Source organism: Microcaecilia unicolor, chromosome 8 (genome assembly GCF_901765095.1).
Source record: "Microcaecilia unicolor chromosome 8, aMicUni1.1, whole genome shotgun sequence".
NCBI classification, from domain to species: domain Eukaryota; kingdom Metazoa; phylum Chordata; class Amphibia; order Gymnophiona; family Siphonopidae; genus Microcaecilia; species Microcaecilia unicolor.
This window is the reverse complement of record NC_044038.1, coordinates 222,539,310-222,562,988: the sequence shown is the minus strand read 5'-3', so window position 1 is coordinate 222,562,988 and position 23,679 is coordinate 222,539,310. Positions and strand designations below refer to the sequence as shown.

At 42.5% G+C, this 23,679-nt stretch overlaps 1 protein-coding gene across 1 annotated transcript in view; it reads right to left on the bottom strand.

The window, feature by feature from the left end:
- Positions 1-20,924, bottom strand: part of LOC115475821 (cAMP-dependent protein kinase inhibitor gamma-like) — a 48,959-nt gene extending 28,035 nt beyond the window's left edge. The window contains exon 1 of the mRNA XM_030211830.1: positions 20,774-20,924. The gene's annotated coding sequence lies outside the window, so the exon portion shown is untranslated. The remainder of the gene's footprint in view (positions 1-20,773) is intronic.
- Positions 20,925-23,679: the final 2,755 nt, after the last annotated feature.

The window sequence follows — 23,679 nt, the reverse complement described above, 5'->3', positions numbered from 1 at the left end:
ATAGTGGCAATTGCCATTTCCGGTTAGCAGAGTTACAATGGTATTGCATTAAGGTGCATACAAACATGGTAAAGAAGAATACGTTATGTTATTGCCTATAGGTTCCTGAGTAATAGATTGGATTGTATCATATGTTAGATCATCAATTATAGAGAAATCATTTCCGTCATAGGATTAAAGTGGCGGTGCTTGTTCGTTAATATCAGTGAGGTAGGTCAGTCAAGTGATAAAAGTTCGGTTTTGTCTAGTTCATGATCAGTTTCATTATTTAGTAATTAGGATGGTTGTTTGTGGTATGCTTTTTTGAACAGGTCAGTTTTCCCTATAAGGAAAGGCTAAAGAGGCTAGGGCTCTTCAGTTTTGAGAAGAGATGGCTGAGGAGAGACATGATAGACATTTATAAAATACAGAGTGGAGTAGAACGGGTAGACCGTGAATTGCTCATTTACTCTTGCCAAAAATACAAGGACTAGGGGACATGCAATGAAGGCACTAAGTGGTAAATTGAAAACAAATCACAGAAAATATTTCTCCTCAACATGTAATTAAAATTTGGAATTCATTGCCAGAGAATGTGGTAAAGGCAGTTAGCTTAGCAGGATTTAAAAGGGGTTTGGATAATTTCCTTAAAAAAAAAGTCCATAAGCCATTATTAAGATGGACTTGGGAAAATCCACTGCTTATTTCTAGGACAAGCAGCATAAAATCTTGTTTTGTTTTTCTTTTGGGATCTTGCCAGGTATTTGTGACCTGGATAGGCCACTGTTGGAAACAGCATACTGGGCTTGATGGATCTTGGATTTGTCAAGCCCTGAAGTACAGCATGAGTGAGATCCCCCTACATATTGAATGTTAAGAACATAAGCACTGACAAAAAAAGCCCCACTGGGCCTTCAAGAAAGAGATAATAGCCGTCCTTTATTGTGAAGAAGACTGCAAGAACATAAGCACTGCCATAATGGGGCAGACTGAAGGTCAAATCAAGCCCACAAATTGCCATGACACCTAGAAATTGCACACTGGCATCCAGGATTTAATGCCCCTCCAAATTTTGTGTTTTTCTTTTTTAACACTAGCCGGCATCCATTATGCTTCTAGAGAAGTTAGGAATATCATCAGGATATACTTTTGCACGGAGATATGATGGATGCCTGGAATACCCTCCAGGTGGAGGATTCAAAAACTGTTGTATAAACAAAGAGAATGTATCAAAACAAAAACCTTAGAAGATCTAATGGATGTTTATGTGTTATAATGGGCAGTTGCACAGAAGGCAACTCCAATAGTTGGAAAGTAAGGCCAGTGATGGGCAGACTTCTACGGTCTGTTTCCCAAAAATGGCCAAGGCAAATCAGGTTGGGCTGCAGTAGGCTTCAACTGCAACTCCAGTGGTTATTTATTTATTTATTTATTGCATTTGTATCCCACATTTTCCCACCTTTTTGCGGGTTCAGTGTGGCTTACAATATGTTGTGAAAAATGGAAATACAGTTTGTTACAACTCGGTTATGGATTACATTGTGGGGAGTTATGCGAGACAAAGTCAGTATCATTAAGGAATATAACAATGAAAAAGAGCATTGAAACATTGGAAAGGAAACAAGGGGAAACTAAAAGGGGCAATATATAATGACAAGAAAGCATTTGGTATACATTTTCTGTGAGTAAAGGTATGAGTGTGGTGAGATTACGGGGGATGAGAAATTCAGAGTGGCTGTAATGATGCATTATTGAACAGTGAGTGTGGGCTTTATGTGTTTTGGTTCTTTCCGTAAATTTTCTCAAAAAGATGGGTCTTCAGTAGTTTGCGGAAGGTGGTTTGCTCGTAAATCGTTTTCAGGTTGCGCGGCATTGAATTCCAGAATTGCGTGCTCATGTAAGAAAAGGTTGACGCGTGCAGTATTTCAAGCCCTTGCAATTAGGGAAGTGGAGGTTGAGGAAGGTTCGGGATGATCTTTTAGCGTTTCTGGGTGGTAAGTCTATTAAATCAGACGTAGGCTGGGGCTTCACCGTGAATGATTTTGTGGACTAATGTGCATACTTTAAAAGTAATGCGTTCCTTGAGTGGGAGCCAGTGTAGCTTCTCTCGTAATGGTTTTGCACTTTCATATTTTGGTTTTCCGAAGATGAGTCTGGCTGCTGTATTCTGGGCTGTTTGGAGTTTTCTCAGTATTTGCTCTTTGCAGTCTGCGTATAGTGAGTTGCAGTAATCCAGATGGTTGGAAAGTAAGGCCAGTGATGGGCAGACTTCTACGGTCTGTTTCCCAAAAATGGCCAAGGCAAATCAGGTTGGGCTGCAGTAGGCTTCAACTGCAACTCCAGTGGTTGGGAAATAAGGCCAGTGCCAGGGAGACTTCTACAATCTGTGTCCTGAAAATGGCAAACATATCAAAATCAAGTATGTGGGGGGGGGGGGGGGGGGGTTAATTTTTAGTTCTTTAAGCTTATTTTAACACAGCCAGAATAAAAAGTATAAACATCCAAAACACGAAGGATTCAAACCTCCCTCCCTTTCCTCTCTACCAGCATTCTCCACCCCCAACCCTACCCATCCCTTCCTCCTTCCCCCACTCCTTTCCAATAATTTTCTAAATTGGACCATTCTTCAGCATCGTTGCAAAATAGCGTCTAATATCTGACAGTTTCTCCATCCTTGGGAAAATATCTATAAAGGTCCTCTATATAGAGGGTATCTCATTCCCTCCAAATTGAAAGAGCTTTTCCCCAGATGCTTCGAACCTTCTCTGGAATCTATGTAGTCAAAAGGGAACTTTCTGGCACATATACAGTGGTGGAAATAAGTATTTGATCCCTTGCTGATTTTGTAAGTGTGCCCACTGACAAAGACATGAGCAGCCCATAATTGAAGGGTAGGTTATTGGTAACAGTGAGAGATAGCACATCACAAATTAAATCCGGAAAATCACATTGTGGAAAGTATATGAATTTATTTGCATTCTGCAGAGGGAAATAAGTATTTAATCCCTCTGGCAAACAAGACCTAATACTTGGTGGCAAAACCCTTGTTGGCAAGCACAGCGGTCAGACGTCTTCTGTAGTTGATGATGAGGTTTGCACACATGTCAGGAGGAATTTTGGTCCACTCCTCTTTGCAGATCATCTCTAAATCATTAAGAGTTCTGGGCTGTCGCTTGGCAACTCGCAGCTTCAGCTCCCTCCATAAGTTTTCAATGGGATTAAGGTCTGGTGACTGGCTAGGCCACTCCATGACCCTAATGTGCTTCTTCCTGAGCCACTCCTTTGTTGCCTTGGCTGTATGTTTTGGGTCATTGTCGTGCTGGAAGACCCAGCCACGACCCATTTTTAAGGCCCTGGCGGAGGGAAGGAGGTTGTCACTCAGAATTGTACGGTACATGGCCCCATCCATTCTCCCATTGATGCGGTGAAGTAGTCCTGTGCCCTTAGCAGAGAAACACCCCCAAAACATAACATTTCCACCTCCATGCTTGACAGTGGGGACGGTGTTCTTTGGGTCATAGGCAGCATTTCTCTTCCTCCAAACACGGCGAGTTGAGTTCATGCCAAAGAGCTCAATTTTTGTCTCATCTGACCACAGCACCTTCTCCCAATCACTCTCGGCATCATCCAGGTGTTCACTGGCAAACTTCAGACGGGCCGTCACATGTGCCTTCCGGAGCAGGGGGACCTTGCGGGCACTGCAGGATTGCAATCCGTTATGTCGTAATGTGTTACCAATGGTTTTCGTGGTGACAGTGGTCCCAGCTGCCTTGAGATCATTGACAAGTTCCCCCCTTGTAGTTGTAGGCTGATTTCTAACCTTCCTCATGATCAAGGATACCCCACGAGGTGAGATTTTGCGTGGAGCCCCAGATCTTTGTCGATTGACAGTCATTTTGTACTTCTTCCATTTTCTTACTATGGCACCAACAGTTGTCTCCTTCTCGCCCAGCGTCTTACTGATGGTTTTGTAGCCCATTCCAGCCTTGTGCAGGTGTATGATCTTGTCCCTGACATCCTTAGACAGCTCCTTGCTCTTGGCCATTTTGTAGAGGTTAGAGTCTGACTGATTCACTGAGTCTGTGGACAGGTGTCTTTCATACAGGTGACCATTGCCGACAGCTGTCTGTCATGCAGGTAACGAGTTGATTTGGAGCATCTACCTGGTCTGTAGGGGCCAGATCTCTTACTGGTTGGTGGGGGATCAAATACTTATTTCCCTCTGCAGAATGCAAATAAATTCATATACTTTCCACAATGTGATTTTCCGGATTTAATTTGTGATGTGCTATCTCTCACTGTTACCAATAACCTACCCTTCAATTATGGGCTGCTCATGTCTTTGTCAGTGGGCAAACTTACAAAATCAGCAAGGGATCAAATATTTATTTCCACCACTGTAGTGGAAGTGTGAGAAGGTGGTGGTGGAATTTTAGAAAGTGGGAAGGGAGATGCATAAAGGAATAGGACAGCTCTTGAGGGTCAAATGATGTCTTTTAGGGCTGCTGCCACAAATTTACTAAGGGTGGGGGGGAAGACTGATTAAATGGAGTATTATGGCAACAAGAAGTGCCATAGTGTGTGCCTGAAAACAAGTGGAAGTCCAGACGATACCAAAAGAATGAATATTTTATATTGCATTCATAGTAACATAGTAGATGACGGCAGAAAAAGACCTGCACGGTCCATCCAGTCTGCCCAAGAAGATAAATTCATATGTGCTACTTTTTTATTTGTACTGTCTTCTTCAGTGCACAGACCGTACAAGTCTGGCCAGCCCCATCCCCGCCTCCCAACAACCAACCCCGCCTCCCAACCACCAGTTCTGGCACAGACCGTATAAGTCTGCCCAGGACTATCCCTGCCTCCCAACCACCAGCTCTGGCACAGACCATATAACTCTGCCCAGCACTATCCCCGCCATCCAACCACCAGCCCCGGCACAGGCCGTATAAGTCTGCCCAGCACTAGTCCCGCCTCCCACCCACCAGCCCCAGCACAGACCGTATAAGTCTGCCCAGCACTAGCCCCGCCTCCCAACCACCAGCTCTGCCACCCATTCTAGGCTAAGCTCCTGAGGATCCCTTCCTTCTGCACATAAATTCATGAACATTAGCTGGTCAATACTCAAAGCGATTTAAGTGGGCAGGAGTGTCTCCTGCCTGTTTAAATTGTGGTCTGCAGGCTGGGTGTTGACATTCAGTGGCATTTAACCGGGCAGTGCCATTGAACATCAGCTCTGCCTAGCCCTTTCATATCATATGCCTTGAGTGCAGGTGCTGTGCATCTAGGTGGAAGAGGGGAAGACATCAAAAGATTGAAACTAGCAAATAAAATGTTAGCCAAATTGTTGTATTGTTGGTTTAATCATGTATTGATAAAGGAAGTGAATATATTTGTTCAAGAAAAGTGGTATATCATACAGAACCATAATCATGCTGCAGCCATGATAAAAAAAACACTCTTTGGACTAATGGCATGGTGTTGTAGTACCGTGTTCTAAGATTGTATGATATATGACCAACTATATGAGGTTGGCATAGTGGTGAATTTCCAGCTGCTCTATTTGTGATGCCGCTGTTTTCACATGAAAAAGTGTCATCTGCACAGCGTGGCAGATGCAGCTCTGGCTGCTTTGTTGGACAGGACCAGAGGTGGTTCTGATATACAAAGGGCTCTAGTAAAACAAACAGCACCTTCCAGGTGGTAATTATTTTTGGAACCGTGGCTCAGTGACATTGCTCTCAGAAAACTGATACTCTGCAGGAATATCTCTGATCTGATTTGCTCCTGAGTGGGTTAATCTGCAAAGAGGGAATGGAACATCTATTTACACCGGTGCGATATAAAAACTTCCCTCACAAGCGCAAGAATAGAGAGCGATGAGGACTTTCACAATATTGCTATGAAAGGGGAAGTGTTATTGTTGATTTTATTATGTATTGAAAATGAACATGAATATGCTACAGCTAAAAGTGTTTCAAATTTATTTGAACTTGTAACTGCACATAGCCGGTACACATATGTATTATAGAAAAGAATCTATATTGGCAGACCCTTTTCTAAAGATACTAGTGGAAACCGACATCTCAGTTCTGACTTATACATTCTTTCTAAGATTACAACTTGGGGGTGATGGTGGGCATTTCACTGTCTTTTAGCCATTATATTACACAAACTGTGAAGAGTTGCTTTTTCAAAATTGAGAAAGCTGTACTGTCCGCCGCCTATTTACAGACTTGGCCCTCAGGGTACTTGTGCATGCCCTGAAACTCTCTACATTAGACTATTGTAAGGCTCTCCTATGCAGCGCTACTAAACAACAGATGCAGCATTTGCATTTGGTGCAAAACGTGGCTGTGTATCTACTGTGTATCTGAGCATATATCACTCCTTTCCTATGGGTTGAGCACTGGCTTCCAGTTTCCTACAGAGTGAATAAAAGTTGTTGCTATTGGTATTTAAGGCTCTCCCTCTCATGGAACTCCAATTTCTTTGACCAGTTTGCCCTACACTCCAACACGGATGCCTCACTCGTCTGAAAGTTGGCTGCTTCAGATACCCTCACTGTCCGTCACTCTTTCTTCCACTATTAGAAAGAAGTTGTTAGTATTCAGGGACCCACTTTATGAACTTCCTCCCCTTGGATTTGCATTTGATACAATCTCTTGATGAATTTAAGGTTAAACTTAAAACCTAATCTATATCGTCAAGCATTTGGAACCTAGGTGTTGGGTTGCTGCCTGATTTTTGGGTGGGGGGGGGGAATGGTCTGATGTGCGACAGCGCCGATTTCTAATCTTCTTTCCTCTTTATTATTCTAATTTCTTTCCTTTAGTATCTGAAATTGTAAATCGCTCTGAATTACCTACTTATGTTATGAATTCTAAAAAAATAGGGATGAGATTCTTTTAACACTGACACATTTGTTTCATAAAGCTTTTAGTGAGTACTTTGCAGATTAGGTGTTGAGAGTTGCCTGTAAAAAGTCAAGGACAGGTCATTTAAAATTTCTACTTTATTTTCTTTTTGAGATAGAGAGTGCACACTCTTACTAAGCTGCGCTGGCAATTCCTGGCACGGCAAATGAGAGGAAGCTATGGGCTTCCTCTCATTTGCCGCACAGAAATCACTAGTATGGCTTAGTAAAAGAAACCTAAAATTGGCATTCTTTTCAATTTTATTATGTTTTACACTGTACATTGCATAGTCCTGTATGTCAGTCCAGGCAATTTAGAAAGTCTGAATAAACGATATACAATATTTGCTCAAAGTAAGAACTTGAAAATAGGCAATTTGATGCCTAGACTTTTCCAAGGCATCTGCAATGTATCAAATACAGATAAGCACAGCTGACCTAGCAGACCCTTCTAAAAGGTGAACTACTTAAAATTAAGTATTCTTAACAATGTACTATTAAAAATCTTACTCCAAGGGGAATACTTAGTTCTCGTATATTATGTTATTTCTCACACTAGCTTGTTCACTGATCTTGAGCATCTACTGGTAGAATTCTCTGTTCTTATTTTGAGTCTATTCTTGGATATCATAAAAATAGCTATATTGAAACTGAAGAAAGTCAAGCACAGAGAATCCATCATGGTGGAAAAATGAAGGTGAAGTTGGAGGCTGAGCTGCACATACAGACGACAGTCTTAGAATCCCCTATTCATGATTTGGGCATGCATAAACCAACTTTTAAACATCTGTAATACATATATGTCTAAATTCATTGATCAAAGAACAAGGGGACCAACTTTGTACCTAATGCGCCGAGTGATTACCTCTTAATGTGCATGGGAGGAAGTTTTGCTGCTGCACATAGAATCTAGTCCATGTTAAAACACAGTTGACCCCTGACGCAGGCACTGTGCGCCGAAGCATGGTTCAAGTTGGGTCATCAATGGAAGATTGATTTTCAAGTCAAATAATTAAAGGAACTGTGTCCCAATTGTGAAGGCTCTTGGGGCTTCCTTTTGTTTCTTGGACTTTGTTCTGTACTTGGATCCTCCCTGTGCTGTTTTGTAAATGCTGATTTTAGAAATCTGGGATATATATTTCTGAAATCATGAAGATGTGTGTATTGCATGTCCCCGTTATTTGTAAGACAGCTGTTGTCTAGCTATCTTAAAGAAATTCAGTGTGGATCCTTCATTCCCGCTTAACTACAGACCCATTTCTCATATGTGTTTTCGTCAAAATTAGTAGATGAGATAGTGTTCACAACTTTCTACCTCTGTGGGAAATAGGTGGATTCTCCACGCTAGACAATCAGGTTTCTGGTCTGAGTTTAGCGCAGAGACTGTTTAATCATTCCTCAATGAAGTCCATAGCATTGACGACACTGGCATGTAGTTGTTGTTATTTTCCTTGACCTCTCTGTGGCATTCGACCTGGTGGATCATTAGCTTCTTCTATCCCATTTGAATGTGATCAGTCTTCAAGGACAGGACTTGAAATGGTTTAGCTGTTTTCTCCAGACCATTGAAGTATCTACGCCCTCCACCACCTCAGCTCCTCGGGCACTTCAAAATGGAGTACCTCTGGGCTCAATCTTTTCTCCCTTGTTTGCTGAATATCTTCCTAAGCCTTCTACCAACTCTATTGCAAGATCTTGGAGTTAGTGCATATTATGATGCTGATGACATTTTACTAGTCTACCACACTACTTCAAAACCCAGATTTCAATCTATTATACCATTGCCTTAATGCCATAACCTCATTGTCATTCTGATTGTCCCTCAATATCCCCTACCCTATTCAGCTACCAAGTATAGATTGTAGACTCTTAAATATTTTGGAGCTATTATCAATTATCAACTGTCATTTTACTTTACAGATTTCACTGGTAGTCAAGAAGGTGGGGTTTTTTTTGTCCTGCATCAACTATGCTCCATTCATAGATATTTTGACAATTCACCCAAGTACATTTTTCTTCACGCTCTTCCGATTTTGGTGTCTTTGACTACAGTAATGTTGTTTATGCAGGTATTGCTCAGTTCGATTTCTCTGCTGTGCCAGAAGATTTGACCACATGACCACTTTTGAAGTGAAGGCATTAGCTTTTGATCTTATCTTATTCAGTCTGAAATTTTGATCCTCACTTTTAGAGCTATTTGTGATGGCTGTCCACCTTATCTTGCCTCCTTAACTATTCCATGTTCACTTAATCACCGCCTGGTTTTTTTGTGCCCCATCCAAGGTCTGTTTGGAATTGACCAGATAGGAGACTTTTTTTTGCCTTGCCTTTTGGAACTCACTTTATTTTAGCTTGCAAACTGAGCTAGTCAAACATGCTTTAGAGGTTCTTTGAAAAAAAATTATTTCAACAGGCTTTTAGGGTGCCTTGCTCCAAGTGCATATAGCTACCCGTTTAAGGTACGTTTGATTCTCTATGAGTGACTGTACTCTTTCCTATATATAATGAAATTCCTTTTATTTTAAATTTAACTTTAGTACTTTGTAAATCACTTTGACCTACTTTGAAGTATAGCAAATTCTAAATAAAACAAAAAACACACATCAATGGCAGTAATGGCTCAGTATAAGAGAACAGAGTAGCTGATGCAGTAACCTCGTCTCGAGCTATGTTCTATAGCTCACTGCAGGGTTTCCTAATGCAAACGTAATCCAAAAATAGAATACAAATAGACAGAGTGCAAAAACGTGTGCTAGCATGGTGGACCACGCTGGATGCGTGCATACATGGGTCTGCACTAGTGACAACTATATTTGGCTCACAAAAAAATTACATCAGCGCTTGTTAACAAATCTGACATTTAGGTATCATAGTTGATTCAGCGCTTAACATGAAAATCAGTTTTTCATACACTCCAATTACTCTGTTACTACTTGAATAAAACTGACATCTGCACTTGAATTATAGAGGTCATTTTGTATATTATGGGAATATTTAATATTGTGGCTTACCTCAGGTTAGCCTGTGGCTATTACAAATGAGACACATTCCATTGCAAACATAATAATGGTGTGTATGCTCTACAGGAAAAGCATTAGCTCCCAGTTATATTCTGGTATCATTTTAAGTTAGTGACGTTAGCTTTTAAAGCACTGCAATGGTTTTGCCCCTAGTTCCTCCTGTGCAGAGTTATGCAAACACTCTCCACTATGAAGTGTGAGATCAGCACAGCAATTATTACAGACCTGTCTGCTGAATGAAGATTAAGGAGTGCAGAGACTAAAACATCTTTATATGTGGTGCCCAGAAATTGGAAATCACATGTCCAGGAGATGAGGATGATGAAAGATTGCTATGTTTAGAAAGGATCTGAAAACCCAGCTATTTCTACAAGCTTTTGTTGCTTAGGATTGACAAGTGGAAAGCAGGACTGTAAGCCAAATACTGGAAGGGCAGGTTACTGGGAAATGTTATGGTTCATTGCCTATTGCTGAAACGTTTTGCTCAGTATACATATTATGGTATATGCATTATTCATTTCTTCATTTGTAAGTAATTTGTGGTCTTATTAAGCATTAAAAAGAGACATTATGGAGGCAATTCTCTACAGAACCCGAATTATAGCTACGTCATGCAAGGTTCCACGTTAGGAGTTACGGACCAAGAAAGGGATCTGGGTGTCGTCGTCGATAACACACTGAAACCTTCTGCTCAGTGTGCTGCTGCGGCTAGGAAAGCGAATAGAATGTTGGGTATTATTAGGAAAGGTATGGAAAACAGGTGTGAGGATGTTATAATGCCGTTGTATCGCTCCATGGTGCGACCGCACCTTGAGTATTGTGTTCAATTCTGGTCGGCGCATCTCAAGAAAGATATAGTAGAATTGGAAAAGGTGCAGCGAAGGGCGACTAAAATGATAGCGGGGATGGGACGACTTCCCTATGAAGAAAGACTAAGGAGGCTAGGGCTATTCAGCTTGGAGAAGAGACGGCTGAGGGGAGACATGATAGAGGTATATAAAATAATGAGTGGAGTGGAACAGGTGGATGTGAAGCGTCTGTTCACGCTTTCCAAAAATACTAGGACTAGGGGGCATGCGATTAAACTACAGTGTAGTAAATTTAAAACAAATCGGAGAAAATTTTTCTTCACCCAACGTGTAATTAAACTCTGGAATTCATTGCCGGAAAATGTGGTGAAGGCGGTTAGCTTAGCAGAGTTTAAAAAGGGGTTGGACGGTTTCCTAAAGGACAAGTCCATAAACCGCTACTACACGGACTTGGAAAAATCCCAAATCCCAGGAATAACATGTATAGAATGTTTGTACATTTGGGAAGCTTGCCAGGTGCCCTTGGCCTGGATTGGCCGCTGTCGTGGACAAGATGCTGGGCTCGATGGCATTACTTATGTACTTATGTAAAATTAAATACCTCAAGTGTGTGCGCTAAATGCAAAATTTGTACTGGTAACTATACGCATAATTGCCATTACAGAACATATTTATGCATGTAACATTAGGTGTTCAGAATGTAGCTAGCTCTGTGGCAGGTATAAATGCTCACACCTAAATTTAGCAATTTTGCATGTACCGGACAGTATTCTAAAACCTCAGCACACAAGTGTTTGGCATGTCCCTTCCTCGCCCATGTCCCTTTTGCAGTTTCATGCTGTAGAATTTAAGTGCCTCAAATATATAACTGCTACTGTCCTATAACCTGTGAGCACAATGTGTGCCTGGGGCATAAATTTACCCAGGAGATATAAGGAAAATGGGGATGAGATTTTATATGCTGCCTTTCTGTGGTTGCAATCAAAGCAGTTTACATATTATATACAGGTACTTATTTTTCACCTGAAGCAATGGAGGGTTAAGTGACTTGGCCAGAGTCACAAGGTGCTGCAGTGGGAATCGAACCCGGTTCCCAGATTGTCAGGCCACTGCATTACTACTAGGCTAAGGAGGATTACAACTGCATGAGTGGAAAAAAAAAAGGATTTTAGGAGGACTTGGTCAGTTTTTCAAAGAATACACAGATTTCCACTTAGAAAATTATTGCAAGGAAGCTCTGCACATATTTATATAGTGGGGGAAATAAGTATTTGATCCCTTGCTGATTTTGTAAGTTTGCCCACTGACAAAGACATGAGCAGCCCATAATTGAAGGGTAGGTTATTGGTAACAGTGAGAGATAGCACATCACAAATTAAATCCGGAAAATCACATTGTGGAAAGTATATGAATTTATTTGCATTCTGCAGAGGGAAATAAGTATTTGATCCCCCACCAACCAGTAAGAGATCTGGCCCCTACAGACCAGGTAGATGCTCCAAATCAACTCGTTACCTGCATGACAGACAGCTGTCGGCAATGGTCACCTGTATGAAAGACACCTGTCCACAGACTCAGTGAATCAGTCAGACTCTAACCTCTACAAAATGGCCAAGAGCAAGGAGCTGTCTAAGGATGTCAGGGACAAGATCATACACCTGCACAAGGCTGGAATGGGCTACAAAACCATCAGTAAGACGCTGGGCGAGAAGGAGACAACTGTTGGTGCCATAGTAAGAAAATGGAAGAAGTACAAAATGACTGTCAATCGACAAAGATCTGGGGCTCCACGCAAAATCTCACCTCGTGGGGTATCCTTGATCATGAGGAAGGTTAGAAATCAGCCTACAACTACAAGGGGGGAACTTGTCAATGATCTCAAGGCAGCTGGGACCACTGTCACCACGAAAACCATTGGTAACACATTACGACATAACGGATTGCAATCCTGCAGTGCCCGCAAGGTCCCCCTGCTCCGGAAGGCACATGTGACGGCCCGTCTGAAGTTTGCCAGTGAACACCTGGATGATGCCGAGAGTGATTGGGAGAAGGTGCTGTGGTCAGATGAGACAAAAATTGAGCTCTTTGGCATGAACTCAACTCGCCGTGTTTGGAGGAAGAGAAATGCTGCCTATGACCCAAAGAACACCGTCCCCACTGTCAAGCATGGAGGTGGAAATGTTATGTTTTGGGGGTGTTTCTCTGCTAAGGGCACAGGACTACTTCACCGCATCAATGGGAGAATGGATGGGGCCATGTACCGTACAATTCTGAGTGACAACCTCCTTCCCTCCGCCAGGGCCTTAAAAATGGGTCGTGGCTGGGTCTTCCAGCACGACAATGACCCAAAACATACAGCCAAGGCAACAAAGGAGTGGCTCAGGAAGAAGCACATTAGGGTCATGGAGTGGCCTAGCCAGTCACCAGACCTTAATCCCATTGAAAACTTATGGAGGGAGCTGAAGCTGCGAGTTGCCAAGCGACAGCCCAGAACTCTTAATGAATTAGAGATGATCTGCAAAGAGGAGTGGACCAAAATTCCTCCTGACATGTGTGCAAACCTCATCATCAACTACAGAAGACGTCTGACCGCTGTGCTTGCCAACAAGGGTTTTGCCACCAAGTATTAGGTCTTGTTTGCCAGAGGGATTAAATACTTATTTCCCTCTGCAGAATGCAAATAAATTCATATACTTTCCACAATGTGATTTTCCGGATTTAATTTGTGATGTGCTATCTCTCACTGTTACCAATAACCTACCCTTCAATTATGGGCTGCTCATGTCTTTGTCAGTGGGCAAACTTACAAAATCAGCAAGGGATCAAATACTTATTTCCCCCACTGTACCTGCTCTTTGATATGCAAAATTTTTCAAGGTTAATTCATGTACATACGTTTGAATTTTCAAAACTATGGACAAATATGCAAATCCTCCCCAACATGACACCAGGAATGCCTCCACTTAGGCAGAGCAGTCTTACATGTGTACAAACTCTACGCATGTAAATTTGAATAAGTCTTTATATACATAAAATGTTTTATGTGCTAAAGCAGGCATCTATAAAATTGCCCAAGGGAAGAGGTTGGGTGAAGTTGAGGCAGAAGTGTAAGACACTTTTACATGTAGATCATACGTGTATATGCCTGCAACTAAGATGGACCATTAGCACCTGTACATATCTGTGCCTATTATCTGATGGGAAATTTTTATAAGAGACACGTAAGCTCCAGCTCTTAATTTGTAGATAGGGCTGTACTGAATATTTGTATTCAGCCAAATAGTTATTTAAATTCAGATATAAATAATTCAGGGCACTACTGTGCTAAATCCTACTGAAATAAACACTTGATCTCTGATTTCACATTGCTTTTTATTTATTTACTTATTGCCATACTGGGACAGACCAAAGGTCCATCAAGCCCAGCATCCTGTTTCCAACAGTGGCCAATCCAGGTCACAAATACCTGGCAAGATCCCAAAACAGTACAATACATTTTATGCTGCTTATCCTAGAAATAAGCAGTGGATTTTCTGTAAGTCCATTTAATAATGGCTTATGGACTTTTCTTTTAGGAAGCTAGCCAAACCTTTTTTAAACCCCGCTAAACTAACTGCTTTTACTACAGTCTCTGACAAACAATTCCAGAGTTTAATTACATGTTCAGTGAAGAAATATTTTCTCTGATTCATTTTAAATGTACTACTTTGAAGCTTTGTTGTGTGCCCCCAAGTCCTAGTATTTTTGGAAAGAGTAAACAAGTGATTCACATCTACCTGTTCCACTTCACTCATTATTTTATAGACCTCCATCATATCTCCCCACAGCCGTTTTTTCTCCAAGTTGAACAGCCCTACCCGCTTTAGCCTTTCCTCATAGGGAAGTCACCCATCCCCTTTATCATTTTCGTCACCCTTCTCTGTACCTTTTCTAATTCCAATATATCTTTTTTGAGATGTGGTGACCAGAATTACACACAATATTCGAGGTGCGGTTGCACCATACAGTGATACAAAAGCATCATAATGTTTATAATGTCCTCATTTTTGTTTTCCATTCCTTTCCTAATAATACCCAACATTCTGTTTATTTAGATTTTGCTCACACCTTTTTCAGTAGTAGCTCAAGGTGAGTTACATTCAGGTACACTTGGTATTTCTCTGTCCCTGGAGGGCTCACAATCTAAATTTGTACCTGAGGCAATGGACAGTTAAGTGACTTGCCCAAGATCACAAGGAACAGCAGTGGAATGTGAATTTTTTTGTTTGTTTTGTTACATTTGTACCCCGCGCTTTCCCACTCATGGCAGGCTCAATGCGGTAGGCAGTGGAGGGTTAAGTGACTTGCCCAGAGTCACAAGGAGCTGCCTGTGCCTGAAGTGGGAGCCCTTGCAGATCACCAATGTAGCCGCGCAGGCTTCTGCTTCTGTGAGTCTGACGTCCTGCACATATGTGCAGGACGTCAGACTCACAGAAACAGAAGCCTGCGCAGCCTTCTACATGGAATGTTGCTAGTGGAATAGCAACATTCCATGTAGAATCACCAATAGTAGCATCATTCCATGTAGAATCTCCAATAGTATCTATTTTAATTTTGTTACATTTGTACCCTGCGCTTTCCCACTCATGGCAGGCTCAATGCGGTAGGCAGTGGAGGGTTAAGTGACTTGCCCAGAGTCACAAGGAGCTGCCTGTGCCGGGAATCAAACTCAGTTCCTCAGTTCCCCTGGACCAAAGTCTACCACCCTAACCACTAGGCCACTCCTCCACCTCTGGATGTCATTTGTCATGGTAAAGCTCAATGCTCATTATTAGTATTTGGTACTCATATTCAGCCAAATAATATTTTTCATTATTTGTATTTGATCGAATAGTAAAATATGCTATTTGATGCAGCTCCATTTGTAGACAAAAAAAGTGAAACAGTGAAGCCAGAGCAGCAGATGAGAGGCTGGATTAGGGAGTACAGCCACCGTTGCCTGCTCTGCTCCAGGCTCTTTCGCTCCCTTTGAGGCTGCCTGGCAGGGAGGGGCTGGAGCAGAACTTCCCCTGCTGCTCTGGAGTCTGAAAAGAATGAACTGGATTCCAGGCCACTCCCTAGGAAACCAAGCCCTGTGTAGGCCAATAAAACAGGCCCAACATATGGGCCTTCCTATAAATCTTACCCTCTCGATGATGTAATGTCATTTGTAATGAGAACTATGGTTTTATACTGTCCACTGCATCAGCTGTTAATCAAGAATATGTGGTTTATCATAATGAATAAATAATAATAATAATATATTCAATCACCTGTAGCTATTTAGATTTATATTGGCTAGAAGATGATCTTAGAAGTGATGGTATTCCTTTAAGTGAGAAATGCTAATTGTGCTCGGACTACATTACATTCAAAGTTGCTTTATACTGTATTGGTTCTAAGTGCTTCGCAATCTCAGCAAATTACTGTTCTAAAGATAGAGTTTGAAGGCAGGAAGAACATTTCTCTCTCATAGGATTGTGCTACTTCTTCACTGCACTATAATGAATGTACAATGATTTTATAATAAATTACAATTTTGCTTGTCTTATACCCAAGATGGTATTCAATAGTGTATTTGTTGGAGTGCATTTGGTTCATTTAACGCATGTCAAAAACATTTATGAAAATGAACGGATAAACAACAAAAACATTTTTTTTAATCTGCGGGCTAGGAAAAACCAAGTGAAAACGTGGCTGAATATCAGCTGGGACCCCCCTCCCAAAGTATTGGGCCCTTTCCACTCCCACAACAAGGTTGTACAACCCCCACACACACTCCAGTACATCCCCCTAGACCTACCTTAATATTCCCACTGGTCTAGGGCAGTGGTTTTCAACACAGTCCTCAGGGACCACATGGCCAGTCGAGTTTTCAGGATACCCACAATGAATACGCATGAGAGATTTTTGCATGCAATGGAAAACGTACATGCTACTACATATCATGTATAATCATTTTGGATATCCTAAAAATCCAACTGGTCAGGTGGTCCCTGAGGACTGGGTTGAAAACCACTGGTGTAGAGAGTAGTCCAGGCAGAAGCAAAATTGATTAGCTCATACCACTGCCTGCTCCTGGTGAAAAATGCCTCTAGCACGGTGGTTCCCAGTATGCACTGCCTCCACTGTATGCAAATCTCTCTCATAAATATTCACTGTGGATATCCTGAAAACCTGACTTGCTGGGGTGCCTCCAGGACCAGCCTTTGGAACCACTGCTCTAGCAGTAATCTCATGAGAGAGCTGGGAGGGGAGAAGACAGGAATCTACAGGCCACTACCCAGAAGTTATGTAGGTACAGGCCCCTATTCAGTGCCGGTAACTGCATAGCAAAGTGACCGAAGTTAGGACTGCCTTTTGTGTGATCCTATCTGGTCACAGCTATGCGGGCTTTGGTACTGGATATCACCGGCACCCATATAACTCCCGGTTCCTCCCTGAATCCATCTGCAGAACAACCCTCCACTGCCACTTTTGATATGGCCAATTAGTACCAATAGCACTACCCATTTAAGTACCCCTCAATACTGGTAGCTGGCCTGTTCAGCATGGTTTAACCGGGCAAGAGCCTCTCTTGCCTGGTTAAACCCTTTTGAGTATCAAGCCCTTAGAATCTTCTGCTGCTAAGTGCTGTTCATTATGAATTGGACATAAAGAAGAAGAAACAGCCTCCGCAGACACAACAGTGAATAAAGAAAGCAGACGGGCAAAGGATGAACAATTTTCTTAAAAGATGGTGCTGCCCATCTTTGTATAACTCAGAACATTCTCCTGTAGTTTAATACCATGAACTGCTAATGTTCCAAATTGCCTGGAGCTCCAGAAGATTGATGTGAAAATCTGTCTCCATGGCTGACCATGGGCCTTGAGTGTGAAGTGTGTCTAAATGAGCTCCCCATCCCAGGTTGGATGCATCCATTGTTAGCATCTTCTGAGGTAGAGGTATTTGGAATGGTAGTCCCAGGGTCAAATTGGACCGAATTGTCCACCAGAGGAGAGACTGAGTCAGCTCTGGGGGCAATTCAGATGACATCCGCAAGCTTCCCTGTGGCCTGAGACCACTGAAAAGCTAGGGTCCACTGGGCAGATCTCAGACGGAGATGTGCCATGTGAATGACATGTACAGTGGAGGCCATATGGCCTAACATCAACATATGCTGAGCCATGGCCTGCAGGCTGCTGCGAGTGCAACGGCAATGGCAACAAAAGTGCCTTCCTCTGCCGAAGGGAGAAAGGCTTAAGCTTGAACCAAATCTAGCAGGTTCCTATGAACTCCAATTGCTGAACAGGTAGTAGATGGGACTTGAGGTAGTTGATGATGAACCCTAGTAGCTCCAACACCCAAATAGTTACCCACATGGACTCCTGAGCACCCTCCTTTGACATACTCTTAGCCAACCAAACCAATCGTCCAGGTAGGGAAACACAAACTCCCAATCTATACTTGATTAACACCCAGGGCGCTGACACAAGGCTAAATGGCAGAACTCGGTACTGGAAGTGGTGTTTCCCCACATGGAATCTGAGATACATCCTGATACTTCCAGTCACAGGATAGAAATATAGGCATTCTTTAAGTCCAGAGAAAACATAGCCAGTCCTGTTCCTGAATCATAGGGAAAAAGGGAGCCCAGGGAAACCATCCTGAACTTTTCTTTGACCAGGTATTTGTTCAGGGTCCTTAGGTCTAGGATGGGACACATCCCTCCTGTCTTCTCTGGAACAAGAAAATACCTGGAATAAAATCCCTTCCCCTGGTGGAACTTCTTCATAATACTTGAGAAGAGCAGAAGGTTCCTCTACAAGTACCTCCCTGTGTGGACAGCTGAGGTAAGACATTCTCAATGGACAATTTGGTGGTTTCTTTCCCCAATGCAGAGCGTAATTGAGATGGACTATTTGAAGAACTGTCGGTCAGAGGGTACAAGGGACCACCTTTCTTGGAAAAACCTCAGCCTTCCCCCTACCAGAAGGTCATCAAGGATAGTCACTTTGATGGTGGCTATGCTCTCCTGAAGCCAGTCAAAAGCTTGTCCCTTGCTTCAACTGGGGAGCCAGTTGGGCCTTTTGCACATGCTGTTGATGAGAACGAGCACAATGGTTGAGCAGGGCGAGAAGGAATGTGCCTACGCCTTTGAGAGTAGTAGGCAACTCGCTTCGACTTGCCAGAAAATCTCCTGAAGGAGGATGGCACAAGAGGTGGCCAGTATAGGGTATTGATGGTATCAAGTGTTTTTCTCGATACAATAAGTGACCTCTTCCACCTTCTCCCTGAAAAGGTTGTCTCTAAGGCAAGTAGCATCCACCAACCTCTGCTGAACTGCGGGGTCCAAGTTAGAGACATGCAGCCATGAGAGTCTGCACATCACTATATTCTGGCAGAGATCCTGGACACACACTGTCACAATGTCAAAAGCGACCCTGGCCCGAAATTTACAACATGCCTTCTGCTTTTGGCCAACTTGGCTTGGCTACTCTGGGGGAAGAATGTCCACCAAGTTAGACAGACTGTGCACCAAGAACCACAAGTAAAGGCACGTGTAGAGCTAGTATGATTGTATACAGGAAATAAGTGTTGAGGCCCGGCACATCTTGAGGGAGCCGAGCCAAAATCCCCGCAACTCCTGGCTCACTTGAGAATAGATTCAACCACCAAAGAATTATGAAGCAAATGCAGCCTATCAAATCCCAGTGTGCTTTGAATCTGATACAATCACATGAACATGTAGGATCCTGTGTAGAGGGGCAGTCACAGCTTCTCTAGGTGGACAGTCATAGTGCTGAACCTAGAACCTTCCAGCCCTCAGCTCATCCTTCGCTTCCAACTTAATAGGGAGGGCAGCCACCATCTCCTTAACAAAAACAGGGAAGGAGAAGGCCTCTGAGGTGGAGACCTATGCCTCTTCTCAGGAGGGGAGAAGTTTGATGGAGTTTCGTAAGACTCCTCCTCCTCAGAGAAGTACCATGGATCATCAGACTCACATGAAAAGTCCGAATCAGAGTCAGCAAAACACTCCACATGGGAGGGCCGAGTCCATGCATGCCTTGGACGTGAGGAATCATGTCCATGCCTGGTATGGCACTGAGATGCAGATTCACCTCTAGACTCTGGCAAAGCATCCTCCACAGAGGCTCTCCCCTAATTCTACAGCAGTGGTGTACAACTCCAGTGTCTGAAACCAACAGATAGGTCAGGCTGCAACCAAATTAAATTATATACAAGTGAACCAGGTTGTTAAAACAAATACATGCAGATATAACTCATAAAATTCTCTTTGTGGATATCCTGAAAATCAGACAGAACTGGGGCCCTTGAGGATGAGGGTTGTGGAGCCCTGCTCTGCAGTGCTGTGTTCCTTGACTATGCACAAATTTAGAATACAAGCAGATAACCTGTAGTGCTTTCTTTTGTGCAATCACCCTAGCTAGGACATCAAATATACATTAAGTTACATATTTGTCTTTTGCTGTTAGCAGCAACTAGTTTAGCATATAATGCACAGACTAAATATTTTTTCTTAATACATCATGCCCCTAGAAAGGTCTCAGTTGCCAGGTCTGTTCATATTTTTCCAAAACAAGTTCACAAATCGGCCAGCTTCTGAAGTAAAGGAACACCACATTCTTAGATGAGCAGCTGTGGAGCTTGACTTCTAAAAAATTAATTGACTCTTTGTATGTGTGCTATCCGAACCACATATCCACTTACATTTCTTTCACAAGTTCCAATCAGAAAGTACATGTTGCACTAAAACTTAAATAAGATTTATAAGAAAGCAAAATAGTTTTAACAGAATGGTGAATTCTACCTGCGTTTATCCCACATTTAAGCCTGGATTCAGATACATTCAGAAGTCCTATCATTTATGGTAGTTAAATAGCTGCTTCCATTCTAGGAAACAAAAGACTTGCTAATGTGCACATAAGACTCGCTTCTTCAACAGGGAACATGAGAGACAGTATCCGAGAATACTGGAGTGTTTCCACTCTGCGATGCATAAATCGACGTTTAAAAATGTACTTACGGATGGTGCCTCTAACTGCCTGTTGTGCTTGAAAAGCAAGAAATCAGTTTTAATCGAACAATAAGGCAAAGATCCACTCAGCCGCATGCCAACTTTATTATAATCTCGGTTTCTGGCTTACAGTATTTGCTTCAACTATACACCGAGGAACTTGGAGGCTCTGGTGGGAGTTTCACAGTGCTTTCCTAGCCAGTCCCTGTTGGTTGTAATCCAATGCTCTGCCTGATGTCATACAGTTACTCACTCATCGCCTCCCACCCTCTAGACTAAACCAGAGATCCATTTCCTTTTCGGGTGGACTTTGTTTAAATTTTGCATTGTAACCTCATCCCCTGGTAGTGACCTGCACTATACCAAACATCCTTCCTTTAGGATTTTTGACAATGATTGGTTTCCTACACCAGGGGTTTCCTACCCACCAGTCTGTTACTCAAGCCAGGGCTCGTATTAGGGAATGGTGGAGTGCATACAGGACAACTGCCCTGGGCCCTCAAGCCATGCTTTTTTTTTTTTTTTTAACTGAAGGCACAGCCAGTGCCTGTGAGCTTTGGGACACCCTCCCAAATTTCTGCCCTGTGCCCCAGCATGAACAACGCTGACCTTAGCTTAAGGAAGAGACAGTTAACATGTTCTCCGTCACTTGCTGTAGAATCACAGCACTTCACCTGTGAAGGAGCAAAGTAAGAGGGATTCCACACAAACAAAAGTTAGAATGGAGGAGCTGGTGCAGTGGGCTGAGAACCTGGGGAACCGGGTTAGATAACCACTGCAGCTCCTTGTGACCCTGGGGAAGTCACTTAACCCTCTGTTGCTCCAGGTAGAAAAAAAAAATACCCTACCCCCTTTTTACAAAGCCACACAGCAATGCCAACACAGCCCATTCACTTTGAATGGGCTGTGTTGGCATTACTTCACCGACAGCCGCTACAGCGGCTTTGTAAAAAGGGGGGGGGGGGGGGGTTACATTGTAAACCCACTAGGGACAGAGAAAGTACCTGCATATAAAACTGCTTTGGCTGTACAACAAAAGGGTGATATATCAAATCCACGACACTTTAAAATTATGTTGGGGCCAACCAGGGCCACATAACAATGCAAAATAAATGTTATTTGAATGTCTTAACAGGTGCTCATTAGGTGTTTCATCGACATTATGATGACTTCATATTATATTTACTGTAAAATACTATAATAGACAGCATGGAAGAAAATTCAAGTATCATTTGTATTGTACAGACATTTTTCATATTTCTGTTGTATGATTGTTTTACAGTGCTGTTAAATGTGTATATTTCTGACACAGTTTCACATTGGTCCTATTACCAGGTTTCAATTTGGCATTTCCAAGTTTACCTTATTGACTGAATTTATTCTTATATTTGGGCACTTTACTATTGTTATGCTGTTAACAAAATTGTAACTTTTATGTTAAACTGCTGTACACCACCTTGAGTGAATTCCTTCATAAAGTGGGGGGGGGGGGGGGGGGGGGTGTCAAAAAATCCTAATAAACGGCACAGAAAAGGAAACTGGGTATGTCCTTATTTTCATGTCTCTCTCAGATTTAGTATATAAATATTGGGAAATGAATGTGTAGGGGTGGAGAGAAAGAGAAGGTGGAAGTCTACTTTGCAAATCAAGAAAGTCTTAGAACTGAAGCTCCATTTTCTTCTTTGCCATTAATCCTCTTTGCACCACCTTTGGCTGTTCATTTAACAGATGTGGTATGTATATAGACAACAAAATTCAATAAAGATCAGCTCTTGGAACAATCCTTTCACAACCGTAAGCATCAGGGGCTCGTTTTTACCCACAAACTTTAGGAGAATTAATACCCTCCCCATGAAAAAAAATGTTGATTTTAAATGAATGTGCTTTATGATTATTCGTCTTAAGCCCCTCCCCCCAAAATACTTTTCCTTCCAATCTACTTCCCCTGCTCTCTTATATAGCATTCTCCACACCCGCTCCTCTGTGTCACTCTTCACACCCGCCATTTTACTTATGGGGGCCACCATGACTTCTTTAAACATTGGTCCAAAGCCGAATAGAACGCAGTTGGGGGTGGGGGCAGAGGATGTACAGGTAGAAGAGGCCCAACATTGGAATCATGGGAGTGCTTCTTCTACTGGGTTTGGAAAGGATTGGGAGAGAAGATCAGAGCAGGGTTTGTATCTACTGTAACCAGGGACTAGCTGAAGTCACTTCACCAATGTAGCAACTGCACACTATCCAGCCTCTTCACGTCTTCCCGGATGAGCTATGGAAAAAGATTGAGAGGTAAGATCCAAATGAGGCTTCTTGTGGAATGGGCAGTAAATAGAACAGACCATTCCCTTCCCACCTCTAGCTCCACAGGACTCAGAAGCCATGCATACATTTGATTTATGCACCTCTGCCTCCAGGGGGCCTGTTTACTAAAGTGTAGTAATGTATTGTACTTACCACACTTTAACTGCAAAAATTAATGCAAAGTGCAAAGGCTGTGTGCTAACTGTTGGGGGCACACCCAGCATAACCCCTGAAGTTACTGCACAGAGAAGTTCTTCAGTGCATATTAAGCTTTTTCACAATTAGCGAGGAAGAACTAACACCGTCTCTTCAGGAAAGCATTAAATGCACCTACAAGAACTGCACTTGTAAGTGATAATATGTGGTAAGTGCTGTGTGTAAACTTCAATGTGCAATCCATGCCCAACCCAGTTCCCATCTCCAAAACACAGCATGGAATTAATGCATGGATTATCAAGCACCATCATGCCAGCACAGTACAGCGCATGCTAACATGTATTAACTTAGTGCACTTCGTAACAGATGGACAGATAAAAAAGCAAACACAATAGCTAGCCAGTAGAAATCTTATGAAAATGATATTCAAAGCCTACAGTGAAACATCATAGGTAGTC